The sequence below is a fragment of the Choloepus didactylus genome, chromosome 13, assembly GCF_015220235.1.
Source record: "Choloepus didactylus isolate mChoDid1 chromosome 13, mChoDid1.pri, whole genome shotgun sequence".
Lineage (NCBI taxonomy): Eukaryota > Metazoa > Chordata > Mammalia > Pilosa > Megalonychidae > Choloepus > Choloepus didactylus.
The window spans coordinates 12,880,944-12,888,391 of NC_051319.1; the positions used below are offsets into that span (position 1 = coordinate 12,880,944).

At 36.7% G+C, this 7,448-nt stretch overlaps 1 pseudogene; it reads right to left on the reverse strand.

The window, feature by feature from the left end:
* Nucleotides 1–287: 287 nt before the first annotated feature.
* LOC119508433 lies at nt 288–1,963 on the reverse strand (annotated as a pseudogene).
* Nucleotides 1,964–7,448: the final 5,485 nt, after the last annotated feature.

Genomic DNA, 7,448 nt, shown 5'->3' on the forward strand with positions numbered 1-7,448 from the left:
AAATAAACCCCCTTTATAAAAGCCAATCCATCTCTGGTGTTTTGCATTCTGGCAGCATTAGCAAACTAGAACATAGGCTATCAATTTAATAAAGTCAGTTATTGCTAAGGATATGTTTTTAAAATTTCAGTGCAAAAAAAGACATCTCAACTACAGTTATCAACTCACTTAAGACAATTGTAATAAAAAATCACAACTCAAATCCCATAATATTAAGTGATCCTAATAAAGACTTTGAACTGATATAAAATAAAAAGCTCTACAATAGATAAGTTTTCCTTTTGTTACTATTCTCTAGGAAAAGCCTTCTTTTGATTAGCCTTTACAATGTCATCAGGAGACGCTGATTTGAAGTCAAATGGTGTTATAGCTATGAGAGGACTTATTTCTTTGTCCTTTATATCTTGAACTTGTCTGCTACAAAGAAAAGTCATAAAGGTCAGAGGTGAGTCACTTGCAGATTTTTGGTAATGAAAACACAGTGTTGAAGCAAAAGCTGAAGGTCTAGCAGCAAGGGCCTTGGTCCAAGAGAGAGAAACAGGAGGTTTCCTAGTCAGACAGACTTCATTGTTTTTCTTATTGTCTTTAGTGGAATTGGAATGTTTTCCTAACTTTGAGCTTAGAACTTTAGTTCCTGATATTGGTGCAGCTGATTGGTCTACTATAGGTTTTGGAACAAACTCTGGGTTTTTTATAAGAACGCTCAGATCAATATTTGAATCTATTCCAGGAAAACTCATTTCAGATAAACTGGGGTTAAAGGAATCTTTCTTAATCTGAGATTTGTCTACCTCAATCGTTCCTGTGATCAAGTCAGAAAGTGACAAATTCTCAAGATCTCTTGTAGGAGAAGCTTTACAAAACACCAAAGATGACAGAGATCCTGTTAATTCTGAGATTCCAGTTAAAGACTGACACCGATTTGCTCATTGTGACAGGGGAAAGGACCCCAAACTTTGATCTGCGAAACTGGCAGATGGCTGGTTACAAGGACGAGATAAAGTAAAGCACCACTTGGATTGTTTTCTTTGTGTTCCTGAAACAGTTCAGCTAGGGATGGAGTTTCACATTGGGACAACTGCAAATAGTCATTTTTAAAAATGTAATTCTTGGCACTTCGTTCAACTAAAGAAATATTTCCAAGTTCAGTCTTTTCTCCAGCATTTAAATTATCAAGAGTCACATTTTCCAATGAGCTAGTTAAGTGTGGAGGATTATTTAAACTTTCTGAACAGTTTTGCACAGGTATTTTTTGGAAATTGGGCAGTGGCTTATTTTGAATACATAAAGAGTTAGTAGGTGGGTTCTTTTTCATTAGGAATTTTAAATCTGCTATCCCTTTGAACTCAGAATTGTCCTTGTAAACACATTCAGGTAGATGAAGTTGTAACAAATCAGCATCTAGACTCTTTGAAATGTGGCTTTCCAGGCTGTGAGTGGATGATAATCTTACTGATGGCTGACTTTTACATGATTCATAAAATGAATTTCTTGGCATATCGTTAATCAGGTCAGCTAGTGACAGCTCTTATGTTAACTTACATGATTCTTGTTTCTTTTCACTTCTAGGTCTGTCAAGTTTCGTTTTTTATGAAGTAAACATTGACTTGGTATAACTGAAGAGTTATGATATAATCCGTATTTTGCTACTGGGCCAGAAATATCAAAGGGAGTGCTACTGCAATCCAAATGGTTTGCTGACGAAGCACAATAGCTTTGAACGTTATCAGCTGAAACTTCAAACAAAGAACATAAAACTCCCTACCTTTTGCTATCTTTCCTGTAGATACTGCCCCTCATTTTTGACCTTCAAGTTCTGCATTTCATCTTGCTCCAGAACCACTGCCAAAGCTTTCTGCACATCAAACTTGTTTTTTAGAACTGCTTCAATTAACATTTCATCTGGTGTTGGCCAAAACCTCTTATAAAACCCCAGCTCAGATACTGAAAAGGCACCAACCATGGCCCACAACACACCTATGTGCCATCTTGGCTTCCGGCAGGCCTCTGCCAACCTTGATTCTTGAAGACGATTGTATAACTATGTAGCTTACACAGTGCGACTGTGTGATTGTGAAAACCTTGTGCTCACACTCCCTTTGTCCAGTGTATGGACAGATGAGTAGAAAAATGGGGACAAAATTTAAATGAAAAATGGAATGCGTTGGGGGCTGGTGGAATGTTTTAGGTGTTCTTTTATACTTTTATTTTTATTCTTATTTTTATTTATTTATTTTTTGGAGTAAGGAAAATGATCAAAAATTGATTGTGGTGATAAATGCACAACTATATGATGGTACTGTGAACAACTGATTGTAAACTGTAAATGATTGTATGGTATGTGAATATATCTCAGTAAAACTCAATTTAAAAAATAACATTTTTCTCACTTTGAATAGTGATTGTGCTTGAGTAGAGGAACGATAGTAGAGATTTTTCCCTACGTATCTAAATTTTCTTTAATAAATATGTACCCTTTGTAATGAAAAAGTTATTTTGTTTTTTTTATTTTTACAAAAACACCATCACTCTGTACATGTTCTGTGTTATGGATTCAATCATGTCCCCCACAAAGACGTGTTCAAGTCATAATCTCCAATCCTGGGGATGTGAACTCATTTGTAAATAGGATCTTTGAAGATGTTATTAAGTTCAGGTGAGGCCAAATGGAATCATGGTGGGCCTTAATCAAATGTGACTTGAATCCTTACAGGCAGAGGAAATTTGGGCTCAATCAGGAGAAGACAGATGCATAGAGAGAGATGGCCATGAGAAGGAGGCAGAGATTGAATTAGGATTGTTGGCAAGCTGCCACCAGAATGCTACAGACCTTGGAGAAAGCATGGCCTGCCAACACCTTGATTTGAATGTTTAGCCTCCCCAACTGTGAGACAATAAATTCTGTTGTTTAAGCCAGCCAATCCATGAGGTATTTGTTACAGAAGCCCTGGCAAACTGAGATTTTCTGCAACTTACTTTTTTCACTCAGTCTATATTATTGATGACTTAAATGTCTACCAATCCTTTGAGGCAATAACATAATCTGCCATGAATGATGTTCTCTATATTGTTCCACAGAAAACTAATAAAACTATTAAGTGAGGTAAAGGTTCATTTCTGGACCTCAGAGTCCTTTCTCCACAGCTCCCTCCCCTGAAGAGTAGACTTATGTAAAATCTGTGATTAGTGGATAGGGAATGTATCAGCATTAGTTCAAAATCCACATAAGGAAAAAAAAAAACCACAACGCTTTCTAATTTACGTTAATGTAGTCAGAGACTTTTAAGTGTTCTATGATTAATGTAATCAAGCACACTTCAGTGTTTACAACAAAAACATGGCTCAAAGATATAAACATACATATATACATAAAAGAATCCTGCTTCATGTCTGTCAAGACTTCTATTCTCCACTGCTGTTCTAGAATATCTTTTTGGCCACTGTGTATTTAACTTGAATTAATTTTGGATACTCTGTTGGTGAAGATGAGGTTGAAATAAACTGAATCTTGAATCAGTAGTCCAAACCTGATATGACTCTTTGCCCCCAATAGCGGCTCCTAATGAACAGGGCTGCCTGGGCTTTGGGACAGACCCCTGTTTTTAATGCGGCCACACACATGTGCTCAGAACCACGTGCCACAGCAAAAGTAGACCTTTCTATAAGTCAGTTGTAATGGACAATGAAGGCTCTTCATTTTCCAAAATTGTTAACCAAGTCTTTGGTCTCATCTTTTCATTGAGAAAACTTTCCAAGGATGCTTATAACAGTATCTTAGCTTTCTGGAAAATGAAACTTTGAGCCTTCCTCTTTCATGGAAACCAGTTTAATTTTCTCAACTGACTTTTCCAATAATTGGGTTTTAGAATTTTCACTGATTACATAGAAAAAGCATCACTTTAATACACTTAATTTCAATTATATATGTTCTATGCATAAAACAAATTTACATACTAGCACATTATTCATCTCATAATGTATGCTAGTGTATAGGGTCTTTTAAAGGATTTTTTTGTCTTTGCAAAAATTTTCACTGCAAGATCCTTGTAAGTAATGGCTTTCTACTGCTCTAAAGGAGTAGAGAAAAAGAAAGATAAAACCCATCCCCTTTCTTCACCACCTGTGCTGGTTTGAATCTGTTATATACCCCCTAAAAGACTACGTTCTTTTAATCCAATCTTGTGGGGGCAGACCTATTGTGGGTTGGACATTTTGATTAGGTTGTTTCCATGGAGATGTGGCCCCACCCATGCAAGGTGTGTTTTAATTAGTTTACTAGAGTCTGTAAGAGAACTCACGGACAGAGAGTGGGCTCAGAGCCAACACAGACCAGAGAAAGACATTTGAAGATGCCAAGCTAAGAGGTGAAGCCCAGAGTTTGCCCCAGAAAAGCTAAGTGAGAACCCATGAATGCTTAAATAGAAAGCTGCTGGAATCAGAAGCTGAAAGCAATGCAACCTGGGAACAAAGGATCAGCAGATGCCAGCCACGTGCCTTCCCAGCTGACAGAGGTGTTCTGGATGCCATAGGCCTTTCTCCAGTGAAGGTGTCCTCTTGTCGATGCCTTACTTTGGACATTTTTATGGCCTTAGAACTGTAAATTTGTAACCTAATAAATCCCCTTTTATTGGCTTTTTTAAATGCATTTTTTATTGTGAACTTTAACATGCATACATAACAGTGATAACTTTCAAAGTATGATTTAACAAGTAGAGAGCAAATTTCAAAGAATGTCATGGGTCACAGTTCCACAACTTCAGCTATTTCCATTATTGTAAAATGTAACATACATACAGCAAGGTGTTAACTTTTAATATAGAGCTCAACAGGCAGTTATATAGGTAATTTCAAAAATTGTTGTGGGTTACAGTACCACAGTTTCAGTTCTTTTCTTATTGTGAAATATAGGTTATACACAGAAAGGTAAAGATTTTCAAAGCACAATTCAATGAGTAGCTATAGGGAAATTTCAAAGAATGTTATAGGTTACAGTTCCACCACATCATTTACCTCCTTCCAGCTATTACACCTTATCATCTAAAAATGTGTGTATATTTATATAAAGTTTCACTATTCACAGACCTTTGTTAAATCTTATCTTGTTGTTGCTACCCCTTCCTCTCAATCTCTCTCTTCATCTTCAGGGGTGTCTAGGTAATGACCACCCTAACTTGTTCATATTTAAAGGGGTTGTCAACAGTATGGGAAAGGGGGCTGCATCTGATTGTTGACCTTAAAGAGGCTGCTGCCTCTGAGTTTTAGGACTTTTCTGGCATAGGAACACTCCGGTTGATTTCAGTTTCTGAGAGATAAAACTTAGTGAGTGAATCTTTTATAGAATCTCAGGTAGGGACGTATGTATTTGAGGACTACTTTTGGTAAGGGCATGGCATACTGTGGCCATTTGGGATGCCTAGCTGGGGCTTGCATAAGAGAAACCTCTAGGATAGCCTCTCAACTCTATTTGGGATCTCTCAGCCACTGTAACCTCAGCTTGTTATGTTTCTTTTTCCCCCTTTTGGTCAAGTAGGCATTTTCAAACCCTCACTGCCAGGCCAGGCTCATTCCTGGGAGTCATGTCCCTCATGGTGGGGAGGAGGTTAATGAATTTATTTGCTGAGTTGGGCTTATAAAGAGAAAGGCCACATCTGAACAACAAAAGAGTTTCCTGGGAGGTACCTCTTAGGCATAATTATAGGAAGGCTCAGCTTCCCATTTACAGCTCTAGGAGGGCCTAGTTTATTAAGTAGTGGGTTCCTAATTTCACTTAATATATATTCTATCCCAAGATAAATGGTCAGTTTCTTACATAATCATCACTTAGTTGTACCATCATCATCACTCTCAACTTTAAACAATTATCATAACATAAAACATCCCAGAGCTCTTATCAGCTGCTAATTATTCATTCCCAGTATTAGTATAGTTTTGGTAAGATATTCCTAGTAAATATAGTCTGTAATATGTAATGAGTAGTTTTTTCATACACCAATCTGTTGTTGACGTTCTGCACCAGTGTCATGCCTTATAAATACACGGTGTTAACACTTATTTATATTTATGGTGCTACTCTGTGGGTTACATGTCTTTTAACAACCATTAACAAATATGGTTGTTCGCCTTCAATGCATCACTGATACTTATAATCTCATTAATGGATGATATCACACCTGACCATTCCCATACCATTAAGTTCACCCTCATGATCATACCTGTACATATTAGCTTATCATTCCCTCTTCACTAGCTTCTGTCTATCTCTAGTTCCCCTATATTCTACATTATAAGACACTTATTTTACATTTTTCATGGAGTTCACATAAGTGGTAACATACAATATCTCTCCTTTTGTGTCTGGCTTATTTCACTTAGCATTATGTCTTCAAGGTTCCTCCATGTTGCCATATGTTCATGACCTAATTCCTTCTTACTGCTGCATAATATTCCATTATGTGTATATATCACATTTTGTTTATCCATTCATCATTTGAAGGACATTTGGATTGTTTCCATCTCTTGGCAATGTGAACAATGCCGCTATGAACATCGGTGTGCAAATATCTCTTCATGTCACTGTTTTCAGATCTTCTGGTTATATACTGAGAAGTGAAATTGCAGGATTGTGAGGTAACTCAACATCTAGTTTTCTGAGGAACCACCAAACTGTCTTCCACAGTGGCTGTACCATTATACATTCCCACCAGCAATGAATAAGAGTTCCAATTTCTCCACATCCCCTCCAGCATTTGTAGTTTCCTGTCTGTTTAATGGCAATCATTCTAACTGGTGTGAGATGATAGCTCATTGTGATATTAATTTGCATTTCCCTAATAGCTAGTGAAGATGAACATTTTTTCATGTGTTTTTTAGCCCTTTGTATTTCCTCTTTGGAGAACTGTCTTTTCATATCTTTTGCCCATTTTATAATTGGGCTGTTTGTACTATTGTCATTGAGTTGTAGGATTTCTTTGTATATGCAAGATATCAGTCTCTTATCAGATACATGGTTTCCAAATATTTTCTCTCATTGCATTGGCTGCCTCTTCACCTTTTCGACAAATTCCTTTGAGGTACAGGCCTTTCATTGGCTTTTTTTTTTTTTATGTTTATCTGAGAAAAAAAATTTTTTTATTTTTTATTTTTATTGAGATTGTTCAGATACCATACAATTATCCAAAGATCCAAAGTGTACAATCCCTTGCCCCTGGTACCCTCATACAGCTGTGCATCCATCACACTTAATTTTTGTTCAATTTTTGGAAACATTTCATTACTTCAGACAAGAAATAAAGTGAAAGATGAAAAAATAAAAAAAGAAAAGGAAACTCTAAACCTCCCCTATCCCTAACCAACCCCCCTCAATTGTTGACTCCTAGTATTGATATAGTACGTTTGTTACTGTTTAGGAAAAAATGTTGAAATACTACTAACTGTAGTATATAGTTTGT